The sequence below is a fragment of the Amblyomma americanum genome, chromosome 10 (assembly GCF_052857255.1).
Source record: "Amblyomma americanum isolate KBUSLIRL-KWMA chromosome 10, ASM5285725v1, whole genome shotgun sequence".
Lineage (NCBI taxonomy): Eukaryota > Metazoa > Arthropoda > Arachnida > Ixodida > Ixodidae > Amblyomma > Amblyomma americanum.
In genome coordinates this window covers 15,768,788-15,780,111 of record NC_135506.1, presented here as the reverse complement: position 1 = coordinate 15,780,111, position 11,324 = coordinate 15,768,788, and positions in this window count along the sequence as shown.

Genomic DNA, 11,324 nt, shown 5'->3' with positions numbered 1-11,324 from the left:
AAGATGATAAATTCTCTTTTTCTTTTTCAGGTTGGAAGCCTGTCTCGCATTTTTGGTGAAGTGCAAGCCTCCACTGCTGTAATTTTGTGGATTACTCGACGCAAGCCACCATTGTCCTGGCTGCAGTGCAACTTGTTAAAGAGTGCCTTAGCATTCGTTGTTGTGTGCGGTGCACATTTACAGACTCCTGCAACAAAACTATGGTGGTTTGCTTTGTTGTTTACATGTTGCTAATGTTTTGTATTGCAGTTTGTGTTACAATTCACCATTTTATTTTATGCTGCTAGGACAAATCAGTGCTTCTGCTTCTGTTTCATGCCCTCATTGTTGTACAGTGTTCACAAACAAGAGTAACAAGCTGTTTTGAATGGATTATTTAAGTAGCATCCATTCACAAGAAATGAAATTCCTTTATTTCTTGAAGTCACTTAAGTGTTCTCAAATGATTTGGTATGCATTTGAGTTGTGCGCAAAGACAGGCATTGGGTGTAGGGGTGTGCAAGTTGTACTTCCTCGAAATGGAATCGAAAACGAATAGCCTACCTTCGGTACCAAAACGAATGCAAATAATCTAATTGTAAATCAAATCAAATATAAACTGAATGTTCGTGTGATTATTTGCTGCTTGTGCAAATATTCGTACAGAACGAATATTTATTCGAAACTGTGAAATGCTGGCAGCAATTCTGATCTCTTAGTCGAGGGTTGAACAAAACCCTGTCTGGTTAGGGTCGATGGTCCGACAGAATCAGTAAGCAGCCACTTACCGTAGTCGATGCTTAAAGGAGTATTGTGTGATGTCAAAAACAACCAGCACGCCATGAACGGACTTGCCAGCTGCACCAGATTGATTGGAACAATGCTTCATCTTATCCAAAGAAACGAACCTGATGAAATGCCTTCTGCTAAAATTCTTATTCATCCAGACTGCGCAAGCATCTTGGAACATAGATGAAGGCACCTTGTCAGGAACCTATGCTCGATCATTACGTCGTACTCTTTGCATGTAAAGACATGACCAATCCTGTCCTGCACACTGTGAAAAGAAACCTGCTGTGGTTTCAAAAGGTTTTTTTTTTTTTTTACTATGGACAACAACAGCTTTTTCATTTGATTGAAATACTAAATTTTGCTACAAGGCACGAAACATGAAGCCAGTATATAAAGATGTGTCTATCATATAATTTTCAGTGTAAAATTGCCTTTTGTTATTGGTGATGACAATGAACAAACGCTCTTATTTCATGTTGTTGAGAGGGACGTCAGTTACAGAGCGTGACATTGGATATCGGTCATGAAAGCAGAGTTGTTGAACCTCGTTGAGTACTGCCAGGCTGCTGAATCTTGCAGACCGTTTGTATGAACATCATTGACGCTGCCACAGAAATGGACCATGTCGCTGTGCTCAATGTGTGAACAGATTATCATCACTGCACTCTCTGTGGTGTCTGAGTGAGCCCTGTTTTTTGAAAACAAAAGTATGGCATGCTCAAGTCAAACTGCATGCCCATTATTCAAAAAATAACCAAAAACTTAAGGTTTAATTTGATTTTTTTCATATTATTTTTAACTTGCACCATTTGACGTGTTCAGTGAATGATTGCATTCGATACATTTTGAATAATTTTGAACGTGCACTATTTGATTTGTTCAGCAAATTTAACAGGAGAATATTCGATTCGCTATTCGAAAATCTTGAATATTCACACACCCTTAAATTATCGTTAGCATGACTGACTTTTTTAGGACAGTGAATCTGGTGGAAACAAAGGTGTGACGGGCAGTGCAGGTGTTCTCTGTATGCAGTTGCTTCTTCTGAACAACACTGATCGGATGTCATGCAGTGGCTCAGAGTATTTGTAGCGTTTAACCGAGTTACTGGTGCAACCATTTTTATTTGATAGTGGACAGTTTTTAGCCATTCATGCTAGGGCAAATTGTGTGCTAACCTCGTAATGGAAAATCTTAATTGAAGGCTTAGTTTTCCTAAAGTTTAATTTCCTGAATTTTGACACCACATAGGCCAGCAATGTAAAAAGGCCTGAGTAAGGGCATCTGCCCCATGCAGATAATTCTTGAGGTGGTGGTTGTTTGTGGTTAGGCTTGTCCTTCACATTTTAGGAAACTTACACTTTCTCTTATTGTACAGGCTCGATCGCCGCTGGGAGTGGGCACATTGCACCACGTCGACGAAGGTGGAAACCAAGAGAGGGGCGGTACCTGTGCCCTCTGTGTGGCTATGCCACGGATCGGCATGCCGACATCAAGAAACACGAGAGGACACACACAGGAGAACGTCCGTTTCAGTGCACTCATTGCAGCCAGAGTTTTACAAGGGCAGACAACTTGATTGGACACCTTCGCATCCACACAGGAGAGAGGTTGCACCGTTGTCACCTTTGCCCCATGATCTTCGCAAAAAGAGTTAGCCTAGTTCGTCATGTGCAAAATCACAATCGTGCCAAACCATTTAAGTGATGCTTGTGCTTGGGGAATTTATATGGCGTCTGGTTTCTAACAAACAGTAATTACTCAGTCGTCCACTGTTCCATGACGATGTGGTATATCCTTCCAGATTGCCGTGATGTACTTGCATGTAGTTGTCATTTGCATAGATCCAGGACAATTATGTTTGATAAGACTGGTTTTGTTCTAATATGTTACAAGGTGCCATTTTTTTAATGAAGAGGTGTGAGGTGCACTGACTTTCTTTTTGTGTGTGCGGACTGTTGTGGACGGTTTGGTTTTCTGCGTGGCAACAGTGGACAGTAGCATGAAGTGCATTAACAATGGAAAGACATTCGCTGTCTATTAAGGCTAGGTTTAACATGCTATTTTGCTGCGTGCTTCCTTACTTGTCTGCTTGGAAAGGGAAACGTGGTCACAAAACTTGCATTAGAAGGCCAGGCTAAGTGCATGTATGTTGTTTGAATATTCATTTCTGATTTGAGGTGGTTGTGTTTTCTTTTTAGTGAGCCATTATGAGCTTTGCTTTTCTTTTTACTTTTGCATCCAGTAATTTGTTTTCAAAAATTTGGCTTTCACACATTTTTTGTATTTTGCTGACATGTGAATAGGAAGTCATGAGGTACTGAGGTGATGGCTTGTGGCCATTTTTGGGTATCATGAGTGTGCATTGTTTATGTTTGCTGTAGCAGAGAACAAATTTGGTCTGGACCCCTCATTATACTTAAAGCCGTTATCTGCCAGACAAACTCGACATTACCACCCTAGTTTTCTAACCCCTATATTCGCCAAAACAGACACCTACAAGTTTTCATTTTTCCCACGAACTATAATAGATTGGAATCAAATAAACCAACCATTGCCCCATGAGGTCTAACCAATTAGTGCTATTTCTGTCCATTTTCCAGTGTTATTTCTTTCTTATTTCGCTCACTTGTACGCCCACCCTGCTTGGACTTAGTGTCCGCAGTATTTCATAAATAAAAATAAAAAAATCACGTGTCCATTATTTTCTCTGTCTTGCAGCATATGTGAACTGGGTTTCATTTTTTATTTTGTCTTCATTGCTTGTTCTTTCCTTGCTGAAATAAAGCTTGTTTCCTAGCTACTCTTTAATGACATGTAGTCTCTAGCTTCCTTTTATAGATGTAAGATTCCCCAATGTTCAGGTAAAATTATCTTAAAAGGATTGGACACGAAATTTTAGTTGCATGCTCTTTTTTTGCAATGATGTAGAGCATATCAGAAAACATGGACTGCCATGTGGATTGCGCTAACAAGCAGGAAGTAATTTATATTAAATGCTTTTCTGTCATGCTTTTTTTGTTTCGGTTTCGACACCCAAACAATGGCTCTCACATAAAGGCAAGTTGAGGTCATGTGAGGCTTATAAAAAACGGCCGACAAACATTTCCCTCACCAGCGTGCCCATTACAAAACCTTAAAGGCGAGAGGAGCGGAGCTGTTTTATACAGCTGGTGTGAAGTCACTGACCGTAGCGCCCCTGGTGAGAGGAGCGGGAGTTAGGCCGCCGTTGGTGGCTACCGCCTCGCCTCGCGACGGCGTGAGATGGGGCCCCGTTTTTACACAGCTGGTGTGACGTCACACCGACCGTAGCGCCCCTGGTGAGAGGAGCGGGAGTTAGGCCGCCGTTGGTGGCTGCCGCCTCGCGACGGCGTGAGATGGGGCCCCATTTTTACACAGCTGGTGTGACGTCACTCTAGGTCACGTGGTGTGACGTCATGCAGCGAGGTGACGCTAAAGGTCAATGGTGCCTACCACCGCCTCGCCACGGAACGGGCTGAAGTGCGACCTAAAGTAGTATTGCTTCGCAATAAAACTGTAGTATGATGATGGCTGGTTTATTCGTTTTAATTCATAACTTCTCATATGCAAGCCTGGCCAATAGTTTAAATGACAAAAAAGGAACAAGTAGCAATTATATTGCAGGTTTTGCATGTTGTTACAGAATGGCTGTTGTTCGGCATTAAAACTGAAATCGAAATGACGAGAAAAAAAGATTGCGTAGCAAATGAGTCGGGACTCATGTATACTATTAATAGTCTTGTGCACCATCACCGTTAACAATCCTTTTCCAGCATGTTTTAATTAACGCAGGAGCTTTTTGTTTCTCTGGCCAAAGATAGTGACTAGCCTCATTGTTAATTTGCCTGTATCTATGGCTCTTCGTGAAGGCAATCTGCATTTTTCATTGTTATTGATCTGTGTACTGTGGACATTAAAACATTTTCTTTATGCCCACTGGGCACCGACGACCTGAGAACTTTGTAAAAGCCTGTTTATGCATGTTCTTCAATCTTTTCATCCACACAATACCAATGGTGGCTTGAGTGATCATAATTAGTGCATTTACTGTTTTAAATTGCCATGTGTTTTAACAGCTGTGTGTGAGCGCTTGAATGTATTTATATATCAGTCCTAACTACAGTTACGTGAGCAGTTAACTTGAGTGAACAAAGTGCAGTTTTAAGGACCTTTTACAGTAGAACCCCATGTGATAAAAAGAATGGTGAGAGCTTTGATGCACAAAACTAAGCGAATGTAATAGATTATCCCTTTTAACAACAGAGACGGGTAACATTGAATAGTTTGGGGCTACCAAAAAGATTGAAAAATAGTGAGAATTTAGTAATTAAGGATAAAAGCTCAAGTCTGAGAATGGGACAGGGATTCTGAGGGAGTATTTGAGCACTGGTGTCATGCTTGTTGTTTGTTTTATTTGGCCAATCTCTTGGGGATATTTCTGTCTGTGCTTGGTGTCTTGTGATTGTTCAGAGTGCATGCAAGAATAATTAACCGAGAAGGTTGGATAGAACATGTCCATTTTTTCTGGTATCTAGTGAGGTATAAATTACCTCCGTTTATGTCCATTCTTGCAGTTTCTTTGCATTGCCTATGTGCTTTTGTGTGCTCACTTGTGTCTTTGAATTGTGTGAAAGGGCAGTCGGTTTCACATGCTTGGACTTGAAAACTACCACTAGCATTGCGTTATGTGAATTCTCATTTTTTAAACTTGTGAAAATAAGCCTATGTTTTGTGTCCCTTATTTCTTTCCCGTATTTGCATGTTTTGCCACCAATGTCTCATGGGCCTCGCCTATGAGTATTTTTGCAAGTGTACAGTGTGTATTGTTGGCAGGACTGTGTATTCCACAAAATTTGTGTTCTTAATAACATCACCTGTTCCAGCATCTGTGGCAAAAAAATAGTAGTTAGCGTATTTACTTGCGCAGTGAACCCGCCTTCCACTTTTGTTGAGAGTTTACTTAAAAAACAAGTGTCAGCTTTCCTTAGCGCGTATCCTAGATTCACGCAGTCCTTGGTAGCGTGCTGATAACATAAAGGCACGTTTGACTTTTTGACAGGAGCTCCGGCAGGAGGGACACGCTCGGCAAACTTGGCAGGGCACCAAGACACTATGTGCCCTTGTATTCCTGTATAGGCTCTCACGGGAGCATCCGGCAGAGGTGGCTTAAGCCGACATGCACTCAAGCATCGGAGAGGAGTGTAGGACTTTAAACCAGGTTGTTTAGAACTTCTTTTGCACTGAACTGCTGTGGAGAAGGCAGGATCTTCAGACCCGCAAGCGATTTGGTGAGCTCGAGATTGGAGCTGAAAATGCCTAACCCCTCTCAAACTGCAACTAATGCTTAAACGTTCGCATTACACACTTGTAACCGACCTTCGAGTTTTTTCAACCACACACCTGACCTTCAGGGCTGGTGTTCAGCATTTTCGCTTTATCTCATCGTGATTGGCCGGCGCCGTCGACGATAAAAAAATAGTTGGATCGTACCATGAGACAGCAAACACCTTTCAAAGTAAACTATGCTTTACACCGGCGACACGACCATGGCGGACCACATGCATTTGTTTATGACGAATGAACCGTCAGGCGGGCAGGCTGATGGATGTATATGAAATTGCCACTCTAGTGAAAAAATCTGTCGAAAGTTATTTTCCTCTGCGTAATGAACCCTCCCGCTCAAATCGATGTGCACTTTTCTGAAAAAAAAAAATGGGTTCATTAAGCAAGTAAATATGGCATAACGAGGTCTTGTTTCCACGCTCACTGCTTTAGCTGTGTTTGCTCGAAGATCTGCTCCCATTCAATTTGTGAAGCAGTTGCTTTACATATCACTACCTGGAATATCGGCACTATCACCAATGTTTTTGTATAGTAGATGAAATTTGTACTCAACACTTCGCAACTGTATATAAAGTTCTGCTGATTTTTTCAGTTTTTTTTTAATGAGATGTGACAGGATGAAGATATGACAGGTGGTGTAGAGTGCTCTGCTGCATGCGGATTTTTTTGTAAGCAGCACTGATTGGAAATCATGTGGTGGCTCCTAATACTTGTGGTATTTTTCTGAGTTACAGTTGTAATAATCTGTGTTTGATTTTGGACAATTTATGACCTTTCATGCTGATGCAAAGTACGTGCGAACTTTGCTAACTTTTACTCACAAAATCTTTTGTTTGAAGACTGAGTTGTCTTAACGCTTTCAGCCATGGTGTCAATTGAACCACAACACAAATATTCCGCTCGAGCCTCAGTAAAGGGCGAAAATACCATTGTTAATATGATAGTTCGTCCAAGATCCAAGCTTGGCTATCCAAGCATGTACCCGTTTCATAAATATTTAATGCATAGAGGCTGTGCTGCAACATATTTTTGAGTGTGATTTTGACACCACCAGGGCTCAACAGTTGCGAGCAGTGGCTGTTGAGTGGTGATAGGCAAACTTTCTAGAAGAACATCTGCCAGTCTTGTTGCGGATGCACCTGTACTGATTAGTTTGGTGGACTGCTGACATGATTATTCATTGCAGAAAATAGACGGAACCACAAAATTAAAATTCTGATGTACTGGAAAATGGAAATTTTCGCTATCATAGAAGTTGAACGTTTGGATCTAGCCTGGAAATGACAAGGTGTATGTTGGCAAACAGCAACTGGAGAAAAGGAGCAAAAATTGTAATGGGCACTGCGCACCTGTAGAATGATGAGTTTGTGCTTTCATGCTGATGCTAAGTGCATGCTAACTTCGAGGTGGAAAAGTTTTTATTTGAAGATTCAGTTATAAACTTTTGACTGACGGTAAAAGGCATGAGCTGAGTGCTCTCAGTGTGCACCCTCAACATGCATTAACTCTTTTGAGGTGTGCCTCTTCCTGTCTACGGATTGACATCATGTATACTTCTCACTTTAGGAAACTTGCTTTTTCTCTCATGCAGGCTCACTCACAGCTGGAAGCAGGCATGGCATCTCCCTCAATAGATGGAAATTGCAGGCTGGAAGGCAGTGGTTCCAGTGACGTTGTGTCCAACAATCTGTCTTCGAAAATTTTAGTTTAGACACAGTTTTTATACGTTGGTGCCACATGAATGGTAAAACTAATCCCTATTTTGAGGTGGTGCCTCATCTTAATTTTTAGGCATTGCAAAGAATATGTAACGTTAATCTTTGCTGTAGCAATCACACGTCTTATTTTTTTATATCTCAGCTAAATTTCGATGGAGGAAAAATTCTAGAGGCCCATGTACTGTGGAATGGCATGCATATTAAAGAATTCCTGGTGGTAGAAATTTCCGGAGCCCTTCACTACGCGTCCCTCATAGCCAGAGTCTCTTTGGGATGTTAAACCCCTGTAAACCATAAACCAGTCTCAGCTAATATGAAGTGTGCTTCATCATTTGTTGTATGTATTTCTCATTCATGCCTTGTTAAAGTGGAACTACAGATTTCTACATTTCCTGAATGATACAGTTGGTAGCTTTCTTGTATGGTAGTAAGAGGGCCATATTTTCAGGCAAAATCTCTTTATCCCTGCACTTAATTTTCTGGCTGCCTCACTTGCAGGCTGTCTTAGCTGTCAAAAATATTATAAGGACTTGTTGCCTGGCAGTTAATTTCATCCATGTCTTGTTATGATTGCTGCTGTCATTCATTGGGAGGAACAACTTTCTACTTCCAGCTGTGTGCAGAGTTGCTGCTAAACAATAGATGTTTTTAGTAAATTGTAATTGGCACTGTGCACCTGAAGAGTGGCTAATTTATGATAATTCACGCTGATTCGAGGCTCATATTTACATTGCAAAGCAAAATTTTTAATTTGGAGACTTAAGGTTTAAACCCTTCACTGACAGAATTCTGACGTTCTGTTTGTCAGTAGTGCTAAAATGACCTGAGGTAGGCATCCTGTCCGTGTACCCTTTACTTGCATTGACTCTTCTTGTGAGGATGGCCTGCTCTTGTGTATTCATTGCAGCATATTTCTCCCATTTAATGAATTGCATGCTTCCTTTCATCGCGCAGGCTTGGCTGCCTCTGGAGGCAGCAGCGTACTGGATAGGCTGGAATTGCATGAAGGAAGGTGGCGGTTCAAGTGCTCTGAGTGTGCCTATGTCACGGATCATCATGGCAACTGGAGGGCTCACGAGAGGACACACCGGAGAGCGCCCCTTCCGATGCAGTCAGTGCAGCCGAAGCTTTGTAAAGAATGCCCACCTGATAGGCCACCTTTGCACCCACACAGGCGAGAAGCTATACCAGTGCATGCGTTGCATCATGGACTTCAGATGGAAGGAGAACCTCGACTGTCACATGCAGAACCATAGTAGTGAGAAGGAACCATTCAAGTGACTCTTTGCTTGAGGGAATATTTACGCAAACTGCAGCTGAATTACAATGAACAGAATATAATTGCCTAAAGGCATTCAGTGTTCCATGAAAATGTGGTGCTGGATACTTGTGGGCAGACATTGAGCATTATATGGATCCGGGAAAATTGTGTCAGACAAGAACAATCTTTTAGTTTGTTACGCTGTGCCACTTTGAAGAAAGGTGTCTAACGAACTCGATTTTTCTTTTTCTATGTATGGTTGTGAACAGTTTTTTCTCTATTTGGGGATGGTGGAAAGCGGCGTGAAGAACTGCATTAGCCATAAAGACTTGCTTTGCTGTGTACTAAGGCTAGGTTTAGGTTTAGCATATTTTCTATCCTTTTCTCCTGCCTTTTAAAATTTATTGTTTGGGAAGTCAAAAGTCCTCGTGAATTCTGCATTACAAAGCCAGGCAACACATTGTGTGTCCTGTTAATGTTTATTTCTGGTACAAAGCAGTTGTGTTACCTTACAATCTTTCTTTTTTTTCCTCATGCATAAAAATTTGTCTTTGGTACATTTTTTTATGGTTTGGTGCCATGTAAATCAGAAAATTAATTCCTGTTTTGAGATGGTTCCTCGACATTAATTTTATGTGTTGCAATGGGCATGCAGTGTTAGTTTTTCCTGCACCAGTGTTATACGTCTGTTCTGTTTGATGGATTGTAGCACGTGTGAAGTGTGATTTTTGTTTGTTGTTATGGGCATTGGTCGTCCTTGCTATGTTAAAATGAAGCTACAGATTCCAACCTGCCCATGGATGACATCCTGTCTGTGGCTTGTTTGCATAGAAGTAAAAGTGCCCAATTTTCAGCTGAAGTTCCTCAATCACAGCTCTTTTACCCATGTCACACGGCCATGGCGAACTCCCCTAAGTAAAGAGGGTGCTTATCCTAAAGGAGATGCTCACGCTGTCACACAGCAGCCTTGGAAGGGAGTTCAAAAGGATTTTCCGATCTTTTTTTATTGTTGGACAGAATACTGTTGCTCATAATGAGCATGCGCTGTTTGTAAAAGATTTGCGATAGTTTTGAAGCTCAGCCTTTAGCGGCAGTAATTTTTCTTTTTTTTGACAACCAAGTTTCTAGCATGTTTTTGAAAGTATTGCTGCACACAACTGTGATACACTGCAAGGACCGTGTGACACCTAACTTCCCTCCAAATGGAGCTCCCTTGACGGACTTGCATTTCTATAGTTCAAGGGAGTTTGAGGTAGCTGTGGTGACAGGGTATTAGTTTTATATCCGCCTTACTGTGCAAACAGCCGTGAGTAACATTTTTTATGGGTTTCAGTATGAGACAGTGCCAAAGGTGCTAACATTTTTTTGGTTGCATTCAGAGATGTCAGAAGCCCCTTTCCAACATGATTTGAGATTTCTCTGTAGAGCAGAGTAAGAGCCTTTGTTGTGTTTTTGGTCACAGTTAGCTTCTAATTTCATCTCTAATTTGTTTATACCTGTGGCCATTTGTGAACAGATCTTTTCTTCTGCATTGTTTATTCTAACTGATCTGTATGTATAGCGGAATTCTCTCTTTTTCACTGTCTGTGTCAGGGTGCATAGCAATTATTGGTGCACACTTTTTGATAAGTGCCTTTGTTTTCTGGCTGGTAACTTCACCATCCTTCATACTCTCATGTGTACCTTCAAGCTTTATACCCAGTTGCTTCCAACGATTCCAGAACCTTCTAGAAGCCTCTGCATGCATGCATATTTATGATCTTTTGCTCGAAAAGGTACAGGTGCCTACAAAAGTTCTTGGAATACGAAAATTACAGGAAAGTGTAACTGCTGTGCAGTCTGTGCATGCAGTCATGAACTAAAGGGCCTGGCTTCTGCTTTCATGTTGGACCTGTACAATGTACCCGTCAGTGCCTCCTGGCTGTGCATGTCGGCTGCAAGCAAATAGAGGATTTTTGTGTTTTTGGTGTTCTGAAACCTTCTGTGGGCACCTGTACCTGCGATAAGTTTGTGTTCATAGTGTATGCAGTGTGTGCATTTTTTGTTATGTGCATTCACGAACTGTTTCAACAACACTGCTTAATATATTCGTAAGCTAGCTGTAAGCTATGGTTTTATACAGGAGACCCTCGTGTGAAAAGCACTACCTTAATAACTTTTGTTCAAGGAATAAATCTATGCTCCATCTCATAAGTTTTCTTTTTGCAGCA